This window comes from Hoplias malabaricus, chromosome 16 (genome assembly GCF_029633855.1).
Source record: "Hoplias malabaricus isolate fHopMal1 chromosome 16, fHopMal1.hap1, whole genome shotgun sequence".
Lineage (NCBI taxonomy): Eukaryota > Metazoa > Chordata > Actinopteri > Characiformes > Erythrinidae > Hoplias > Hoplias malabaricus.
Genome location: NC_089815.1, coordinates 13137673 through 13160512, shown reverse-complemented (window position 1 = coordinate 13160512; position 22840 = coordinate 13137673).

Genomic DNA, 22840 nt, shown 5'->3' with positions numbered 1-22840 from the left:
CTTATACATGTTAGTAATATACAACAATGAGCGTCCTGGATTATTAATATCAAACATTTACATAAGATTTCATCTTGGGTACGTTGTGTTTACGTCCCATTCACAATAATGTTTTTAGAAGTATTAATTCGTTTTTCTAATCGGAGACAGAAACTTCCTTTCATGATAAAAACAGTAATACACATCATTTCATTAGAAGGTGGACGTTCATCGTAGGACACAGAGAGTGACATTAATACATATTGCATAGACATGCTTATTCAATTTTTATTAAGTCCATCATGTATTTAGACGGCCTTAGGCGAGACATGATTTCGCAAACGTCCACCTGGGGTCGCTGTTGGTCCATGCCGTTGGTTAGGTGTGGATGAGTCAACGGGGGTTCAAACCGAGGTCACCCCTTCTAACCATCTGCTGATTCCCGTGGGAGATAACGAGAGACATTGAGGTGCCACTTCGTCATAAAACGGGATTATAACTCCCCTCTTTGTTTGAGGTTCCTGTTTCTTAGAAGCATTATAAACTTGTTATCTTTAGTTCCTGAAATGAGGAAGGGGGCCGGGGGCCAGGTGTCGCTGGAAAGTGTTCCGCTCCCGTCTTTGATGTTAGATCTCATGTGCATGCGTGTGTGGGTTGCTGCGGGGTCTTTGTCCCCCCTGCGGTTTGTGGAATGTTAACTCGGTCGTAGACACACACACAATCCTGTGGAATGTTGGATTCGGGACCAGACGAAGGTCCTGGTCAGAATGAAAAAATTTTTAATTGAAAACTTTTCATTTCCTCATTTGACTTTTCATCTCGTTATCCGGTCCATACTCCACTACAATGTGAATGCCTTTTTTAGTGGATCATCACTTTTTTCAACATGAATGTTAATGTTATAAAATTGAAATTCCACATAAACACGTATATAACTCTGCGAGATTTTATCCTAAAAAAAAAAATACAACATACCTCGGAAACCTTGAAGGGTCTACTTTCCAACTATATATAGGATGAAACGATATATATATTTATATTCTTGTGAGAGAAGCGTAAATAACAACCGGCACATTTTTGAGGCACAAGCTTTTTTGTTCCGCCCATAGACGCCTTCTGCCGTTCATATGTTGACACTATGGTAATTCGGCAGCTGCTAGTGGAGGATCATTGGCTGATAATTTGCATGAAAACACCCAAACACAGAGCACATGTCGCGGAATTGTTTACGTGGAGCTTCGTCATGTCGCACTCACGGGAGCTGCGGAGGAGAGCTTTGTTCTGGAAAATGAAGAGGATTTCAGCTAATCTGACGAAAGCGGGGAGGACAGTGACGAAGAAAGATTTATTTTGAGATGCGGATTGATCCGAAGGAGGGTTTTTGTGATAGGTAAGTGAAATATTTCCTTTCAAATGAAACAAACACACGCTTCGCGCTCACTGTGTACACTCCGCGAATTCCGGATAAATTAAAACAAAGAATAAATTAAATAAGTATTACTTTGTATATGAAAGCATAAATGAATGTTAAAAAAACTGCTGTTTTGTAAACGGGACATTCAAGTGTAGCCTGTTGCTAATCTGAGTGTGCATGCTGAGAGTGCTAACATTACCATGCGAGGCTCCAGTACCATAAGTGTGGCTTATGGCTGTATATGTTTAGCCTAGTGTGGTAATGTCATGTGTAAATGGCCTGTGTGAATGTGATAGTGTCATCCTATGTAGCTTGTTATGCTATGTACTGCTATACATAGGTCATATGTAAGTACTGTATTTGAAATACAAGTAATTATTAGTTGTAGTGACTGTTGGCATGTATAGCTAATCTTTGTAACTGCTCAGAAGCTCACATTTCTTATTATTTTTCTTTCAGAAATGTGGAAAATACTCCACCTCCAAGCAAAGACGACGGCGTCAACCAAGTCTGCAACCACCAACGTGTGTAAACACATGGTCCTTCCACATCTGCTCTGCAAGTTTAGCATTTTGCAGTACACAACTCAGCACAAAACTTTGAAGTGGTACAGAAAACTGTTTCTTCACTTCTTGGACATTGCTGCTACCAATGCCTACATTCTCCACAACAACTTATGCAACAGGACAGCCTGACCCACAAGGCATTCATGGAAGAGCTTGTTGCTGTGTGGTATGCAAAAACCCCATGGAAATGTGAACAGTGTGATGTCTACCTTTGCATGCAGCCAGACAGAAACTGTTTTAGAGACTGGCATCTTTTGTTGAACTGACTCAAACATATATACACACACAAGGATATACAGTATGACTATCTTTAGTATATTATCACTATGTTTACATGTGAACACATTTTCCATTTATTTTAATTCATGCCAGTTATTTATTTTTTTGTTTTTATTGCTTGTTTAGTTCTCTTTTTTTGAAATAAACTGTGATAAACTCTGCCTCTGGTCTCTTCTCTTTTGACAGCTGTGGCAGTGACAGCTAATGGGCCATTCATTAGGCAGTGGGGTGGGGACCTCGCACCTCGGTTTTCGCACCTATCTTCATACATATGCAACGTAGGAGCCAGTGACTGAGAAAAACAGAGTGTCACCTCACATTTGTTATGTCCTAAGTATAAAATTACATACAATTTATGAAAAGTAGAATCAGCAGTGTGTTGCCAAGACCCGTGTTCACAAAGTTTTGACCTCAAAGGTCCCGGTGAGAAATGTTTAGAACGTGTTTTTTCACAATATATCAGCACTTCTGAAAATAGGTTTTTGGAAAGTCTAAGTTTAGAGTAAATTTAATCAAAATATAGATGTATGACACTCTTACTGATTCAACACTGTTGTTGCAGAGATAGTTCTGAAAAATGCATGTGTAACACTTTGAGAAAAAATCATTTCAGATGCGTACAATTTGTAAAACAATCAAGGCATGTCAGACTACACCAGAGTGTCTGAAAACCCCTCAGACTCCAGGGGGTTAAAGTGTCCTACATTTATTACTTTATCACAGGACAGTGCTAAATTAGCATCTAATTCACCAAATTCTTTTATACATTCTGAATAGGGCACCATTCGTTCATTATCTGTAACCGCTTATCCAGTTCAGGGTCGCGGTGGGTCCAGAGCTTACCTGGAATCACTGGGCGCAAGGTGGGAATACACCCTGGAGGGGGCGCCAGTCCTTCACAGGGCAACACAGACACACACACACTCACACATACGGACACTTTTGAGTCGCCAATCCACCTACCAACGTGTGTTTTTGGACTGTGGGAGGAAACCGGAGCACCCTGAGGAAACCCACGCGGACACGGGGAGAACACACCAACTCCTCACAGACAGTCACCCGGAGCGGGAAACGAACCCACAACCTCCAGGCCCCTGGAGGTGTGTGACTGTGACACTACCTGCGGCGCCACCTTGCTGCCAAAGTAAGTAAAGTTGTAACCAAGTTTTTGTTTAAATTATTTTTGTACATTATACATAATCAACCACCTTTGCCTGTCAGTCTGGGGCTGTGTATGTATATAAAAGCCTGTAGGAGTGGTTTGATTTAGTGCTAAATATTCATCATCTCTGAGTTTCACTAAGCATAAAACATCAAATTTCTGATCCATTATAATTTCATTTATATAATTTAATTTATGACTGCTTTGAAGTTAAGTGCTCTTATATTGAATAGGCCGAACTTTAGGTCTAAGGGGATGATACTGCGCTCTATTTCTGATGATTTAATAATGATTAGGTTATTGGGGCACACTGTTTGATATTTTTTGTGTTTAAGTGTGATTCTGGGTACAGACAGTCTTGATATTGTAACAAATGTTTATATTTATCAGAGCAAGCATTGTAGATATGTCTTCCCCCTTACAATGGGCAGAAAAATGGCCATTATCAGTAAGTGTATCCTTAAAATCACTTAACTGTGTACTGGTCTTGTTTGTGCAGGTGGGTGGGATAAGTCAGGCCTGGTGTAGAACATCCTCGATGTTCCCAGAGAGGACTGCAGAACCTAGGTGACTAGGAAGCCCATCCCAGCAGTAAGGCAGAACGTTCCTGAAAACACTCCCACTAATCGAACCCAGCTAGCAAAATTGTATCGGCCCATACTCGGGCCGAATCACGCATTCCGGGACAAAAACACTTGGCCCGATGCCGCCACACAGAGTCGGCATTGTCTCAGCCGTGATGTACGGCCATAGAGTGGGCTGATAATTTAGTGGCTGAGGCGCAGCTCAAGTGACTCTGCCCTAGTCCAGCAAGCCATAACTAAATCGCAATAACTGGACCACAGCCGAGTTTGAGCCAGAAGCACGCCATTAGTGCCAGACTCGGCACATTACCCCCCCCCCCCCCCCCCCCAACACACACACATATATATACACACACAACCCACCCCCACCACTCTCCCTTCCCTCAGAAAAGGGTACAATCAGGTTCATGGTGAAATTACTGCTTTATTAAATAACTTACACTATCAGAAAAAAAGAAAAAAGGTACATTTTTGGTCACTAAAGGTACAAGTGTTTAAAAGTCCAGTTTTGTTCCTTAAAGGTACATTGCATTCTCTTCTGCAGAGGGAGAGATACGTTTGTAATATTTCATTATACAAAAATGTCATAACAAAAAACATAATAAAAGTCCTGGAGATAAAACAGGGTGTATGAAATCAACACATTTTAAAATGTACATTTATAATATAATTATGTTCCCTAATTAAATGTACAAATATGTACAATTAATATTAGTAATATTAATATGTAATATTAGTAAGTGTGCTTTTCATACAACCTTGAAACAATGTAAACATACAGCAATTGCAATGTTTACAAACAGTACATAAAAATCAATAAATAGAAAAATACATTTGTAACTGGCATTGAAATTGGCAGTGTCATGATTTCCTAAATCCAATTAACATTCAAATACTGTTTTTTCAAAATAACTCCCTAGACCTGCCATTTACATTCAGATTTTTCTTTAAAAATATGTAATTTATGTACTACGCTAAGGCCATATAACAAAACTTAAAATACAAAAATAATTCACCAGTAGGTTTGGAAAAGTAAGGGCAAAAAATGTCAGAAAAGTACTTTAAAACAGTTTGAGTTTCTTCAAATGTGTGGAAGTACACATTTGACACTTATTCGTGGCATACATCAGTTCCATCAACAGTTTGCAAGCCTCTGCTGTGTTGTCACACTTTGTCAATACCTCACTGCCCTCAACAATGATGGAAATATCAGCCGTATCCTCATCTCTGGCAGCCTGGACAACAAAGATGTTCAGGATGTGCAGTGTAGTGAAACAATGCTCAAGTGTAGTCACCTCAGTTGTACTCCTTGTTGAATTTCAGCCCTATGATTAAACACACAGAGATTATGTACATGTTCTGTTCTCTTCAATATATTTTGTTTAAAAATATTTAATGAAGATCCGTAAACTACTTATGCATGCAATTTCATAAACTACAGAACTTCAAATGTAAAAGATTATCAGGTTATAGTACAAACGGTTTTACAAACTTAAATTAGCCTCTTATCTGCTTTTCTCCCTGCCCACCTGCATTTTTCACTGCCCCACTAGTTTTCTTACTGCAGTCCATCTTTACATAATTACATAATTACAGAAAATTAATTAGTTCATGTTCATAGTTAATTCTGAAAAATTTAACTAACTTCAAAAATGAATTACTTCACATGCTTTTGTTTATTTTTTTCTCTGTAAATAGGCTTTTATCGTTTTCAATATAACCTCCTTCAAACACCAGGGTCACGACTTGCGTTCAGGGGGAGGTTAGATTTCAAGACTCTGGTTAAAACAGATATCACAAGCTGTTCTAAACATTAAATGATTTACCTAAATACAATCATTAATATATATATATATATATATATATATATATATATATATATATATATATATATATATATATACAATTATTTGACTTCAAATTAGTGTTTTAGTGATAAAAAATTGTTTCTGTTTTAAAAGCATTAATTTTCTTCCCCCGTTCAAAAACGGCATAGGACACCACCCTTGTTACACACATCTGTTTTTTATGATAAATGATTTTTAGAAGGGGTCTTAGCACTGAGGGGTAGGAGTATATTAACAGCTCCTGATCAGATCAGAAGATTTGTTTTAATAGAGAAGAACAGACACTATGGCAAATATTTTACATGCTCCAAGAAATTTATCTGCAACATCTTTTAACCGAACGTCTTCACGGCTCTATGAGTCAGACATAGTTAAAACGTGGCAATTAGGAAATGGAGTCTACTTTGGATGCACGTTTGATGAAGAGAAAGACAATGTATCATTTTTCAACAGCTCAACAGAGAGTTGCATAGATGCAGAAATATAGTTATTGAAATTAAATCAGACCAGAATCAACATATTCCTTTTCTCTATAGAAAATTAATTGCTAAACTTCACTTTAGACTCGCAAAACATTCATTTCGTGTTTGAAAAATGACTGGTATAAGCTACACAGACCCCAGGATTCTTATAGAATATCTTATATAGAAATTAAGCCGGAAATGGTTTGCCGAGGTATCAAGGAACCCCAACCATGTATGGTTCTGAGTTAGGTGGATTGTCTCATCAGCCAATCAAGCAATACTTACCCTTACAGATCAATAATGGAGTGTACTTTGAATTATGGCGCAGACACCTTGGAGACGCAATTTTCAACCGGATTGTTTTATAAAGATACAGCCGGTCAGATGGATGTGACAGACCCTCAAGGTCGTAATAATGGATTAAAAAACAGGGCTCTTTTTAGCTCAGAAAGTAAAACCTTTGATTTGATTGGACACATCCACTCTGATATATTTTTTCAAGATAAACTTTTACTAAACAGAGTTGATTTAAAAATTAAAATGGTTCGAAGTAAAGAGGAATTTTGTCTAATGAAAGAAGGACTGAGGGATTACAGTCTGAAATTAATCTCAGCATCACTGTTTGTGAAATAAGTAACAGTTTCTCCGGCTGTGAAACTGGGTCGTGCGCAGGCATTACCTAACGGCACCGCTAAATATCCGATAGAAAGAGTATGTATGAAAACTTTCAGTCTACCTGCAGGCAGTCGTATTTGTACCCAAGAGAACCTGTTCCTCTGACCCCTTCCTAAAACCTTAATTTTTGTAATGGTCGACAATGACACTTTCAGCGGGTCATACAATAAAAATCCATTTAATTTTAAACATTACGATACAGAGTTTATAGTTGTCTATGTAAACGGAACACAGCACCCAGCCAAAACATTTCAACTGGACTTTCAAAACATTAACGTGGTCCGTGAGTTTCATTCTTTAATATTAGCTTCAGGAAAAGATCAGTTTGGCTATAAATAGACAAGACTACACCCAAGGTTACACTCTGGTCGCATTCAACCTGACCCCCGATGATGACTGCGGGCAGCATCTATCATTAATAAAGTCGGGTAATATGAGATTGGAACTCGATTGGATTTCGAAACCCTCTTCCTAGAACTGTGAATCTAATTGTGTATGCCAGTTTTGATTCAATTTTGGTCGAAACGTTCTCATAGATTATCAATAACCATGGATACTGGAGGACTTGCAGAGTTGGTGAGAAGTTGTCCTCCTCTAAAAGAAATCTTTTACGGTGTTTTTGCTAGTGATGAGTTACCTGAGAACAGGTTGACGCAGTTTCCTGCGTTATTCATTGTAAACACTCACCCAAGTCACATGCCAGGGGAACACTGGTTGGCTTTATGTTCAATATGCCACAGGATATTTTTTTGATTCATATGGAAATCACCCAAAGTCCCCCATCTTCCCTGAATCTATTATTTTTTTTATAAAAAAGAACAGTCTGGAAACTGTCTGGAACTTTCATGGGCCCACTACCTGTGGGAGAGGAGGTAGTCCGTGTCTGGTGCATTGTGGATCGGGTGGCAGCCGAGGACGGGGGCCCAGGCATTCTGATTCTTGGTTACTGAAACTGGCTTTTGGAACATGGAACGTAACCTCTCTGGTGGGAAAAGAGCCAGAACTGGTGTGCAAGGTTGAGAGGTACCGGCTAGGTATAGTTGGGCTCACCACGACACACAGTGTGGGATCTGAAACCAATCTCCTTGAGAGGGGCTGGATGCTCTTTCACTCTGGAGTTGCCCAGGGTGAGAGGCGTAAGAGAGGGGTGGGCTTACTCATAGCCCCCCGGCTTAGCGCCTGTACGTTGGGGTTTACCCCAGTGGACGAGAGGGTAATTCCCCTGCGCCTTCAGGTTGGGGAAAGGGCTCTGACGGTTGTTTGTGCTTATGCACCGAACAGCAGTTCAGAGTACCAGGCTTTCTTGGGGACCCTAGAGAGGGTGCTGGAAAGGACTCATTCTGGGGACCCCATTGTTCTGCTGGGGGACTTCAACGCTCACGTGGATAATGACAGTGAGACCTGGAGGGGCATGATTGGGAGGAACGGCCCTGCTGATCTAAACCCGAGTGGGGTTCAGTTATTGGATTTCTGTGCCCATCACAGTTTGTCTATTACGAACACCATGTTCAAGCATAAGGGTGTCCACAAGTACACCTGGCATCAGGATACCCTATGCCGCATTTTGATGATCGACTTTACACTTGTACCATCGGACCTGTGGCCATATGTTCTGGACACTCAGATGAAGAGAGGTGCTCGGCTGTCAACACCTCCGTGAAGCTGGCCCCTCATATGATGAGAAATGGAATAAAAACATGTCCTTTTGTTAGTGCTGCGTTTGTGCTGCAAAAATCATCGTTTGTGCTGGTACTGTTTTTGAAGAATTAGACATTATATCTTATAACCTGTTACGTAAGGCAGCCCCTCATTAGCAGCCAAATTGCGCCAAAGTGCTCTCATTCGTTTGTGCCTCGTTTGTGCTGGTTTGTGCCATTAAAAGAAACGCTAGTACCATTTTCCTTATTGAGTTATTCAGCCATAAAGTTTCAACGAGTGACGTCAGTCAGCCCCTCATCAACGTCCAAATCGCTCCAAAGTGGTCTCATTCATTAGTGCCTCATTTGTGCTGGTTTGTGCCGTTAAAAGTAACGTTCATGCCATTTTCATTCTTGAGTTATTTAGCTATAAGGTTTCTACGAGTGACGTCACTCAGCCCCTCATCAACGTCCAAATCGCTCCAAAGTGGTCTCATTCGTTAGTGCTGCGTTTGTGCTGGTTTGTGCTGTTAAAAAAAATATTTGTGCTCATTTACTTCTTGAGTTATAGGCTAAGAAATATTTATTTGAACCGTTGACATCACTCAGCCCCTCATCATTGTAGTTTTAGCTTTCAGAGTGTGATAACCATAGGTTTTTGGACCCCCACTGACAAATTCGACTATTTGATCACCTGTGTCCAGTTCGGTCTTAAGACCTTTTAAGTAATTGCTAAGAGGGGGCATCCAGTCACTTTCTTTACTTTTGAAAATGACGCTGTCAGTATCCGTGTATAAACACCTCTGCTGTAGTCGATCTATCAGATTGTACAATTCAAGTCTAGCATAAGCTGTAGTGAAAATACCAATAAATACATTAGCATTACCTGGCTTGACATACCTGTCGTCTATGTAATGCCACTGCACCAATGCCACCTCCTGATTCAGAAAAGAGAAATGACTTACATTATACATATCCGAGAACATGATTTTTAAAAACTTGCTAGGTTCTTTTATCATTGAAGTGTTTAACCTGTCAGATCTCTGGCACATTTTTCCCCATAAAGAATCCAGTGCCAGTTTAGCCACGGATCTTTTTGCAGGATTAACTTCAATGCGTGATTCATCTAGTTTGATCCCTTCATTCTCCTCATACTTTTGAATGTACTCTTTTTTACTGGGCTCATCAACCACCCAGGAGGGATAACATGAGCTCCCTTGTTTTTTCTTCAGAAACATTTTGTAATCTGTAAACAAATAATCTGAATGATTAGGGAAGTGCCATAATTCAATCACCTTCAACATTCTGTAACACTTCTTGAGGACTTTCATCATATCAACGCTAAACCAACTACCTGTCAGGGCCTTCTCCTCATCCATGTGTTTACAATATTGCATTTATAGTTCAGCACACGTTTGACACAAAGGAAACAATAGTTTGCTTTTCGCCCTATAAGGGAGAACAGGGGCCCACAATACCATAGGGGGGAGAACTTTTGCTCTGATGTGCCCGAAATAATTTTCCAACGGTTCAAAATTACGAAAGATGATAGTGGGGTGACCCACGGGGTACCTATTTGTTTTATTTACGTAAGGATATAGTGACGTGAAATTGTAGTAATCAATCCTTTCACCGGGCTGAGCTACATAATGGAGATGCAAAGCGTTTTTTCGACCACCGAACAGAGCATCTCACGGTTTCATGTGCTCAGGAAAGTCTAGAGTAGCGTTCAAGTTTATGAAATAAAATACCTGTTTATAAAAAAAAATATCTTCTACATTAAGGCTAGATAACTGGGGAAAAATTAATTCTAGAACACCTCTTGATCAGATCTCAAAGCAAATTAATTTTCAAAGTATACGTGAAATAAATCCAGGACTGGAGGAAGCGTCTCCTCCACATCACAGCAATGATGACTACTCAGATCATAGAGTGAGGTTTCCTATGGTGCCACTGCATTCTTACACAGCGGTACACCCTGGTGAAGGAGGTGGTGGTGACATCAGAACTACTATTGTCCGTGCTCTGAATCCTACTGAATTGAAATCATTAATCAAGAATGTGGGAAAATTCGACCCATTAAAAAATTATACCTTAGACTTCCTAGACAAATTGGAACAGCATGCTGAAATTCATACGTTAACAGATGCAGATGCTTGTGTTGTCTTGATTATGTGTCTTCCTTCTACTCTAGGCTGAGCTCTTTCAAATAAAGTTAAGAATAAAAATGCTAACAGAGCAGAGAGGAAACAAGGCATTGTTGGAGGTTTTGGGCGCAAGAGTCATCAACTGAGAAAAGATCACATGGGTGACCATGCAAAAAGCAGAGTACCCTGTTGCATTCTCAGAGAGACTCATGGATGCTTTTGTAACCTATAGTGGTATTAGTGACATTATGACACAGGATCAGAGATTTAAGTCCGCTCAGAGTGGTCAGAGTGACAGTTTTACCCATGCTGCCCTATACACATACGTCTACATATGATGAAATCATTACTAAAATGGCTCAATTTTACAACAGCAATGCTGATACCAGGAAATCCACTCCCATAGCAGCTATTAATCATAAAGCTTCCAATCAGAATACAGCTCGGAAAAATGTTTTCTGGATTAATGAATGGCAGGTGGCTAGAATGATTCAGGAGAGACTACCATCCTACAATCCTAATGTGACCAAGTTGTGCTATTCATGTGATAAAGAGGGACATATTGCTAGAGAATGCAAATCTACTTTGAGACATGGATTTCCAAAGATGTTCCCAAACTCCAAGGTGCATAAAAAGCTGAGGGAATTGCAAAAACCAAGGGAGACATTGAGCACAGAGAACAGCGAATTACGTGCTGCTCTAGGTGAATTGCAAGCAGCAATAGAGAAACTGAGCATAGACAACTGTGAATTACAGGCTGCTCTAGGAAGAGCAGACTGTAAATCTGTGCACAGTTCTGCATGGGAATCACAGGACTCTGTGATACCTGTAGCACTTATTGCCATGAGACAGTATAGTAAGCCAATTTTCGATGTTGTTGGAGGTCAGTGCAATGATTGGCTAGCAGATCCTAGTGCTTCACTAACAATTATACACAAAAAAGGGGTGATGAAAAATCATATAAATAAAGACTGTTGAAGATATTAAACACATAAAAAAAAAGTTTGCATTTGGGAAATCCGTAATAGCCATTCATTAGTGGTTTTGTGTTTACCATGTTTGCTGATGCAAAATGAAACAGTTTGGCCCATTTGACATTGTTGTGTATTCACACCACAATCTGAATATTTATGTTTGTGCTGCCAATTGGCACAAACCCCCCACTGACAGGTCTGACACTCAGCAGTTACAGCTGTGTGATAACGAGGGGAGGGACTAGGTGTGCAGGCAACTTTCTTACAAAAATATTGATTTGTTTATGCATTTCAGGAAATGTCGAGTGAGTGTTGGAGGGTTTTCTGAAGCTATAGTGGATGCCAGCTGATAAGACCTTACTCTACTCAGCAACCTGAAACCAACTGTAATACAGATGACGACAGAAGATGCAACACTTAAAGCATTCATGTCTCCTACTGTCTGAAATGAAATTAACTCAAATGAAAACAAAAAGTGCTTTCAAAAAGGGAGAGATTTTAGGATTTATATTATTATTTTTTTAGATTTCTTTTATATACTTTCATTTCACATTCCCAATTTACAACCTTTCGTGAACTGATCAAGCTGACAAAGCTGAGGTTGGTGTCTAATGTATGATGTTGTGTGTGTGTGGTTAGTGTTCACATTACAACTTCCTCAAACTTCATTTTGGCAGTTCCACTGAATGTGATGGTTGTTGAATGAGACAACTGCTTGCTGTAATAAAGGTTTTCCATTTTTCATAAATTTTGAGAGATGTCCCATTTTTCCTACATTGGTGTGTATCTTAAAATATTTTAAAATAACTTGACACATAGATATTTACAGTGCCTATGTTATGAAAGCATCAATGTATATATTTTTTATTTTTTTAAGCACTGTCAATAGGATGGAATGCTCTAGAGCAGCTTCACATAAGGCAATGGGCACTATGCCCAATGCCAATCAAGTAATATAAGCTTTGAGTTTTATAGTAAATTCTCTGTTCTTGTGTGTGATGGTCAGTCAAATGCTTCTGGGATATGTAATTACAAATATTTATATGGTTGAATGTAATTGTCACGCCCTCGTCTCGTCATGTCTGTTTTCCCCGGCTATGTTTGTTGTTGTTCTAGTCCCGCCTTTGTTCCGCCTCCTCGTCTGTGTCATTTGTTACCCTGCCCCCTTGTTATATGTCTCAGGTGCGTCTCGTCTGTGTTTTGTATTTAAGTCCCCTTCCTGCACTTCCTGTTTGTTGGTCATTCGTTCTTTGTATCGTGTCTGGTCGGTTGTGTTCTCAAGTCTGTCTGTCTCCGCTGTTTCTAGTTCATTGTTTTTCACGTCCTTGTTTTGTTTCCGTTGTTTTCATTTGTTTTTCAGTCATCGTGTTTCCTTTCTTTTGAAGTCTGTTCTTTAGTATTCTGTTTTGTTTAATTAAAGGTTTACTGTGTTTTAGCAAGTGCGTCCGCCTCCGTCAGTCCGCCCCGGTTTCCGTGACAGAATGACCAACCCATATATGGATGCAGCTAGCACGGGCTACCCTTTTAAAAGGTGTGGAATCCGCCGGACTTTTCTTACAGGCCCTAAAGATCCTGTGGAGGAGGCTTTAAGAGCGGCCTCGGAATGGAGTCGACAGCTTCAGCTCATGCCCGGCGTGGTTCCTTACCCCCTAACAGAGGACTCGATTCAAGAGTCGACGGATTACTCTAGTGGGAAGCGTAAGAATCACCGTAAGAAATGTGCTGGAGTCACCCCCTCGATGGTGGATTACCCCCTCAGGTCCGAGGAATTTTTTTTTTTTTGGGGGGGGGGGGGGGGGTTGAGGGTTGGGGCTGTTAGCCTCCATCCTCAGGACAAGATAGAGGAGGCTAACAGGGGCACACCTTTGGGAGATCCATGGTTGATGACGTCCCTCATGAGTGTGCCCGTCAAACCCCCTAAACCCTCTACAGCTCCAACGTGAGCCTGGCGAGCAGCACAAGCCCCTGTCTCCGTGGACGTTGTCGCAGGTTCCCCTGCCTCCCTGGACGTTGTCAACGGTCCTCCTGTTTCCAAGGACGGCTTACCGCTGCTGCTCCACTATGCGCAGCACCTCCAATTGCTCCTGTCTCCATGAAGGCGGCGAACCCAGCCGCTCCTGTCTCCGTGAAGGCGGCGCCCGCCGCTCCTGTCTCCGTGAAGGCGGCGCCCGCCGCTCCTGTCTCCGTGAAGGCGGCGCCCGCCGCTCCTGTCTCCGTGAAGGCGGCGCCCGCCGCTCCTGTCTCCGTGAAGGCGGCGCCCGCCGCTCCTGTCTCCGTGAAGGCGGCGCCCGCCGCTCCTGTCTCCGTGAAGGCGGCGCCCGCCGCTCCTGTCTCCGTGAAGGCGGCGCCCGCCGCTCCTGTCTCCGTGAAGGCGGCGCCCGCCGCTCCTGTCTCCGTGAAGGCGGCGCCCGCCGCTCCTGTCTCCGTGGAGGCGGCGCAGCCGCTCCTGTCTCCATGAAAGGCGGCGCCCGCCGCTCCTGTCTCCGTGAAAGCGGCGCCTCCAGCCACTTCTGTCCCTGTGAAGGCGGCTCCCTCAGCCGCTCATGTCCCAGCGAAGGAGGCTTCCACGGCCGTTTCTGCCCCTGTGACTGTGGCTACGGCCGTTTCAGTCCATGTGAAGGCGGCTTCCCCCGCCGCCTCTGCACCCGTTAATGTGGCTTCAGCCACCTTTGCACCAGTGACTGTGGCTTCAGCCGCTTCTGGTAATGTCCATAGGTCGGCCCCAAGGACTTCGGGGTCGATCCCCAGAACTGTGCCCAGGCTGGTTCCACAGACATTTGCCAGTCCTGGGCACCCCCCAGCTATTTTGGTTCCCCTGTCTGTCCCTGTCCTGGTCCCTGTCTCTGTCCTCGTCCCAGTACCTGTCTGCCTTTGTCTCTGTCCCAGTCCTTGTCACTGTGTTCATTTCTGTCCCCGTAAATGTTCTGGTCCCTGTTCCCCTGCCAAGTCCTGTCCAGTCCCCTGTTAGTCCTCTCCAGTCCCCGTTTCAACCTTCTGTCCTGTCTCATGTCCAGTCCCTGTTTCAACCCTCTGTCCTGTCTCATGTCCAGTCCCCTGTTAATCAAGTCCAGTCCCCTGTCAATTCCCAATTCTCCATTCCATCTCCTGTCCAGTCCCAGCACCCAGTCCTGTCACCTGTCCTGCCTCATGTCCAGTCCCCATTCCCATCCAGTGTCATGTCCAATGTGCAACCCCAGTCTCCTGTCAAGCCTTGTGTTTCCACTCCCGTCCTGTCTAGTCTGTTCCAGTCCCTAGTCCCGTCTCCTGTTCCATTTTGTAAGTTTTCCCCGGCCATGTGCTCTTTTAGCACATGGCTGTTTGTTGTTGTTTTCATATGTTTTTCAGTCATCGTGTTTCCTTTCTGTTGAAGTCAGTTCTTCAGTATTCTGTTTTGTTTAATTAAAAGTTTATTGTGTTTTAGCAAGTGCGTCTGCCTCCGTCAGTCCGCCCTGGTTTCCATGACAGTAATCAAATCCTAAAAACAACATTCTGAAATTTAGGGTAAAGCCTTTTCAGAATAGTAGAAGCTATTGCTGAAACAAAGATGGCAAATATCTTAAATATCCTTCCTTTAAGATGAAATTATTGGCAGATTTATGTCTACAAACTTTTGGCCAAATGGAGTAAGTGCACAGCTTATCTGAAGGTGAAAAGCCCCTTGGTGCTTCAATGAAATCGCTCAACATCTCTTAGAGTTTCATTAAAGAGATCCAGTCATCTTACTCTTGAAGCAGTTGTCTTTTACACACATATGCACTCGAAATAGAACATTAAGTAGCATAGCATAGCTCAGGTCATGGAGATTTTTAGAAAGGCAGTGGGGCTTTATGAGTCCAGTAAAATATATCATTAACTATGTTCACCTGGTCATTTCATGGCTACGAGACTCTGTTTGTAAACCTGGCCACACGGTGCACTGTAAAATGATTGGACAGAGGGCAGGATGACAGGCAGGACCTCGGCGGGCGGGATCTATGAGCTCCGCTCTGAACTGGGCAGTTCTCAAGCATAATATACTGCTTTAGCAATGTTGTTAGAGGCAGCAGTGATTTAGCTTTGACTGTTTCCTTAATCTATGATCACGTACCCTGGACATTTTATGACAAATTACAGTAAATATCCTAAAGATTGCTCCTTTAAGTGTTATCTTGTTTTTTTCTGGTAAACGAGTTGCTTTAATGTCATCTCAGCACAGTGCTTCAGTTTTGTAGCTTTGTATGAACAGAAAATAAAAGGCTTTCTATGATCATGCATACACTGTCAGCAACTGACAAGATTAATTGTTTATATAATTTGTTATTATTGTAAACAAAGGTATTGATATAAAACACCAAAGCTTCCCCAGACCTTCTAATGACAAGGGTATGTATTTTGGGCTTTCCTGTTTCTGAAATAAGCGGAAAAACCTCTGTGACAATGGCTATTTATCTACTGGCGGTCCGGCTAAACTGGGCTTTCCTAGTTTCTCTTTGCTCTTGTTAAATTTAATATATTTCATATGAAATCATTCAGAACTATTAACTTACTCTGTGTACTAAGGGGGTGGCATGGTAGCACAGCAGGTAGTATCACAGTCACACAGCTCCAGGGACCTGGAGGTTGTGGGTTCAAGTCCCACTTTGGGTGACTGTCTGTGAGGAGTTTGGTGTGTTTTCCCTGTGTCCGTGTGGGTTTCCTCAGGGTGCTCCGGTTTCCACCCACGGTCCAAAAACACAGGTTGGTAGGTGGATTGGCGACTCGAAAATATCTGTAGGTGTGAGCGTGTGAGTGAATGTGTGTTTGGGTCTGGACCCACCGCAACCCTAAACTGGATAAGCGGTTACAGATAATAAATGAATGAATGAATGAATGTGTATTAAGGCTTCATTTGTCCTAGAAAACTAAAAAGAAATCCTCTTGCTCTGAAAACAAAAATGTATGTACCTTCATCCTGCACTCATTAGTGTCATAGGTCTGATTTACAACATGTAAGCATAAATCCACTTATTAGGTAAATGGGTAACATTGACTTACTTTTGCTGTTTCAGGTGGAACATCTCCAACTTCAAGTTATAAATGGGTTTCTGTGGTAATTCAAAAAGTGAATAAAACCTTACAGACGACGTAAACTTCAGCCACCTACAGACAAGAGACCATTTTCCCCTTCAAACACACCATTTTACTTTAAAAAATGCAGAGCTTTAGAATGTAAACAAACCAAAGAGAACTGTGTGTTCCCACAATCGTAGACGTTCCCGGTAACTACAAATATGGAATCATAATGGCAGAATCCACACTCAGAAATGTTTGAACCATACTTCTTCTCTGTGGTATGCCAAAAATATTAATAAAAATATAATAAAAATCAAATTACATGAGAACATTCATCAAACCCATATTGAGATCCTGGCCTGCTTTTAACATTTAGCATAAGTATACATGGCGACATAATGGAATAATTAGGGTATTAGCATGCTTATTGGACAGCAAACACCTTCAGCCTCAGGGGCTGAAAACTAAGTGCAGCTGTGAAGGAGTTATCAGAAGTAGCTGAAAGGTCTAGCCAGTGGTTTTGGATAAGGGGTGGATACGGGGAAACATACTGTAAATGTGTAATGGGTAAGAGGAGGACAAAACAAGTGAATGGGTTGCTGTGTTGTATTATTGAAGCTGCTGGTGATGCCTTACATAAAGTTCACATGGAACTGGTGGCACTGAGCTTGCATTAATGGTGCCAGTGGGACTAGGTACAGCCTTAGTCACCAGGGAGGACAGTTTGGATTTACCATTTGTGATAAATGTGGGCTTAATTCATCTATGAAAAGATGGAGTAAAATGAGAGGAAATATTGGCCTTTTGTTTGAAAACTGGAGGCAGTTTAGATGTAGCAACACTACAGAACAGAGCCACAGCAGGCTAATTTCCTCCTGAACAGGTAACAGCAAAAAAAATCTGAAAACAAATAGAAGTACAGATCCATATGAATAGATTAAAAGGAGTAAATGCCATAGGTTGTGTGTTTTATATAAAGAAAGTGAGGCATAGCGAAGTTTGAAAGGTGTTAGGACTGTGTATTTTATAAGAAGAATTTGAATAACAACATGATTGAAAAGTGTAAATACCATTGTTTGTTTGTTTTAAAGAAATGGATGCAGATTCATGTGTGTTTCTCCATGGTGTGTGTGTGGGTTTTAAACAAACTAAGTAGTAATAATTGTGTTTGAAAAGCCTCGCATTTTCACCTATTTAAGGTGGGACTCAGAAATCAAGCTTGGTAGCACACAGCAAATATAAGCATTTCTCTAGTAGGTTGGTGTTTTAGTGACATGATGTGCACTTGGTTGTGTGATTTAAATGGATAAAATGGGAAATATAATGCTAGTTTTGGCTTCACATAGCTGTTTAAATTGGAAATGAGTATTCAGTAAGAAGCTGGAGAACAAAGCAAATAAATGGACACATTTAAGGTTGAACTAAATGCTTGAATATGAAAATTGTGATAAATGGTTGAATAATAGGTTAATAATTGGTTTGTGTGATATAAAAATGTATAGTATAAAGTGTAAAGTGTATAAGGTATAAAGAATAACAGTTACTTCAAAAAGTTTCAAAAACTATAGAGCTTGTGTCAGCTCTTAAGAGTGTTCAAGAACCTGACTATTCGTAAACGGACAATATTTGACTTTAAAAATTGTTGATAAGATCTGCTTCCTAAACAACATTTATGGTGGAAGGGAAAATAAGTAAGTAACACCAGCCTTGTCTAGTCTAAATATTTCAGGTGGATTTGAACAGTAAAGGCTTGTCAATGCAGGGAAATGGCAGCCACATGTTCACTTTTTTGCGTAGGTATATGTTTTAGTGAAATGTTGAACACTTTTCTGTGTAAATGTGTTGATCGTGGCACTTTCATCTTAGCTATTATGACCCAAGTTCTTAAACTGGTCTCTTGCTTGTTCATTCAGTTTTTTCTCAAACTGGCAACCTGCTTGAGCTTCACATCTGGGGAGGAGAGGGAGGAGGCAGACTACTCTCTCAAGTGTTTTGAAACTGTATTATAGTTCCGATATGAAACACTTGGTGTCAATATAACAGATTGTTCCTTTAACATTTACAATGAAACCTTTCTACAAGAATTGGGATTACAGTCAAAATAAATAAATGAAAGGGTGTCTACACATGTTTGCCCATTTAGTGTGAATGAGAAAAAAAATGTTCATGTTTATTGTCTGCCTGGTGATAATACTAAACTTAAGTCTGGAAATAATGTGTCTGATGTGTTTACGAAGACCCTGTGTCAGTAAACAATTCAGAAAACAAAATGACTCATTTGACATGCAAGGCTTTCTCTCTCTATGCCAATTGCAGAAAACCAGCATGGAAATGTTTGAAAAGAGATTAGCATAATGCTTTATTCCTGCTCAATAAATGGGTAATATTTACTTATATTTTTCTTGTTCAGGTTATTTAAGTAGGAATTCACACTACATTTGGGAGAGCACTAACTGCATGAATGTTAACACTGACCAAAAATGCTACAGTACTAAACCACTCAAGATTAAAATGGCTTTCTATGGTAATTCTAACAGTGAATAAAAACATACAGACAAGTTAAACTTCAGCCTCGTACAAATGACAGTCATTTTTTACCTCAAACATACCATTCCTTCTTAAAAGACGTGGAGCTTCTGAATGTAAAATACAAAGCAGAGTGAATAGCAGTTTCTAACATTCAAAGGAGGCTTGGTGAACTAGGAGAGCCTGATTTCACCTGGCTGTTTTTCCCATGCACTGCAACTCGATGAGTATCTTTTCTTCTTCACTACTGGCCGGTGGAGAACGTCTGCTTTTATTGTCTACACACTGATGAAGTGTTCTCACTTCCACCGTCTCTGCTGTTCCTTGACACCAGTGGAGAATGCCTACATTCACTGCCTCCACTCTGTCAACACAGTGCCACTGACAACATAAGCATTAGCTACTCCTGCTCTATGTGGACTTCTTTGTTCTGTGTGTTGTTTAACCTTTGTGCTGTGATTTTGTTTGTTTTGTGGAACTTTTCAGGTTATGGAAAGAGCTATATGAATATATTATTAGGATAATTTTAATATACATTTTTGTCTATTTTCATGAGTGACATGATATTAGCAATATAGTACATTTCATGTGAATATTAAATGCTTCATTGTGGACTGTGTTTTCTGGGCTGATAACAGCATGGCTGGATACAAATAATTTGTTTTGGTCTGAGATTCTGGTGCTTTAGTTGACATGTGCATTATATCTCAGACAAACTTTAACAAGTCACTTCTTTAGGTGGCCATAAACAATTCATCAGAAACAGCCATGCAAAACAAATGTGTGTCAAGACAGAAATATAAAACATTATCATTTCACTGTACCAATTTTGTGACTAAATGGTGCCCTTGAGACATGTTTTCATATGCTTCCTAATATAAGCCATTAGGCATCTATTTCTCTTTATGTTTTTAATCAAAAACCTAATATCAGTTGTAAAAGTTTCTGGCATGAAAAATTAATATGACTTTAAAAAAAAAATTAAATGCACATACACAGACTTGCACCTAAGGTATAAATGCATATATCTGGAAATACCTGACATAACTAATTTCAGTTCAAAAGTGAACAAAGATTCAGCTGTCTAAGAGGGCAAAAATTTAGGCTGTACAGGTGCTGGTCATAAAATTAGAATATCATGAAAAAGTTGATTTATTTTAGTAATTCAATTCAAAAAGTGAACCTTGTATTTTATACTCATTCGTTACACACATACTTATATATTTCAAGTGTTTCTTTCTTTTAATTTGATGATTATAACAGAGAATTAAGTAAAACCCCAAATTTAGTATCTCAGAAAATTAGAACATTGTGAAAAGTTCAATATTTAAGACACCTGGTGCCACACTCTAATCAGCTAATTAACTCAAAACACCTGCAAAGACCTTTAAATGGCCTCTCAGTCTAGTTCTGTAAGCTCATCATGGGGAAGACTTGACAGTTGTCCAAAAGATGACCATTGACATCTTACAAAAGCAGGGCAAGACAAAAAAGATCATTGCTAAAGAGGCTGGCTGTTCACAGAGCTCTGTGTCCAAGCATAATAATAGAGAGGTGAAGGGAAGGAAAGGATGTGGTAGAAAATATGTACAAACGAATATAAAAATGTACAATGGGATAACCGCACCCTGGAGAGGATTAAGAAACAAAACCCATTCAAAAATGTGCAGGAGATTCACAAAGACTGGACTGCAGCTGGAGTCCATGCTTCAAGAACCACCACACTTTAACAAGTATTGTGAAGAGGAAGATGCAATACGCCAGACCCAACAATGCAGAAGAGCTGAAGGCCACTATCAGAGCAACCTGGACTCGCATACAACCTGAGCAGTACCACAGACTGATCAACTTCATGCCACACCTCATTGCTGCAGTAATTCAGGCAAAAGGAGCCCCAGCTAAGTATAGAGTGCTGTATATGCTCATACTTTTCATGTTCATACGTTTCAGTTGGCAAGCATTTCTAATTTTTTTTTGTATTGGTCTTAAGTAATCTTCTAATTTTCTAATTTGGGGTTTTCATTAGTTGTCAGTTATAATAATAAAATTAACACTTGAAATATATCAGTATGTGTGTAATAAATGAGTATACAAGTTTCACTTTTTGAATGGAGTTACTGAAACTTTTTCATGATATTCTAATTTTATGACAAGCACCTGTATAAGGTGTACAAGGTGCGTGGAGCAGTCCAGTGACGTAGCAGTTTGAAAAACAGTGGTGGCTGAAATCATGCTTGTACTCACTTTCACATTTCTCCATCAATCCAGGGAATGCAGTTCCACTGTTTCACAGCCCAGTGCTGGGGTGATTTAGACCTGTCTAGCCAACAGTTGGTGTTCATTATTGTGACCTTGTAGGCTCATTTGTGGCTGACTGATAGAGTCCCATTTAATTACATGCTTTTCTGTGGAGACCTTAAATTAGCTAATATAAGTAATTATACAGATGTCTATATACGATACTTAAGACACTTCTTAAGAACAGTTACAGAATGAAACTCAGTTTTAAATTAATGAGGCCCATGGCTGGGATCGTATGTCACTGGGATTCAATTCCAAGTTGATAATGAGACACAGGATGCAAATCCTGGTAAGTTGGAATCAATGTGATTGTACTAGTACCTTAATCTTTTGAAGGGACTGTCCAAAATCCGCAGGTGAGCAGAAAATCTGATACATTTTAAAGTCCAGTTGCTTTGACTTAGTAGCACTGGAGTGTTCAGTAATCTGGATGCCAAAGTACAAAAGACTACACACTGGCAAGTATTTAAGTAGGAACATCTCCATTTTTTGCCAGACTCAGCTGGAGTCAGCTGGTTTTTAATGTTGTGTTCCTTCAAATTCATTTGAATATTTCAGACTTTTTGTATTAAAATTATGCTAATGGGTGGTTTTCATATATGCATGAGCTTTGTGGATGATCATTTCATGGGCAGATCCCCTAACCACACACACACACACACTGGCTATTCTTTTCTGCCACACAAAGACTGATCATCCAAGCCCCAAGTTCATGCGTCTGATACCTTCATTTCTCATTTATGACTCACATTCACCTGAAGCACTGTAAAAATAATGCTCTCACCGCCATAAACATACACATGAACTGCCACAGCAATTTAATAACAGCTAATGCTCTTTCATCCATTTTTCATGTTACACCTATTTGCTCACAAGTAAGCTTGGATGACCTGAGGCAAGACAGAATATGAGCAAAGCATGAGTAATGAAATAATGACAGCCTGACAGGTTTTTGAAAAATCTGAGGCTGTGACGCCACTGAAGCTCAGTTTAGTGACACACAGAATACTTCACTATAAACAGTTGCAAGTTATTATATATTGCTATAACTGGTTATAGTTTACTTTAATAACTATAGCAGTCATATATAGTAATATATATAATAATAACAGTAACTTTTTTGTGAAAAGAGAATCCTCCCAAAAATTCCCAGCAAATAAAATGGAAATATAGCATATATATTGTAAGATCACTGGATTAGGAACACACAGCTTTTATCTACACTCAATCTACAGTCCATATTATTAGCTCCAC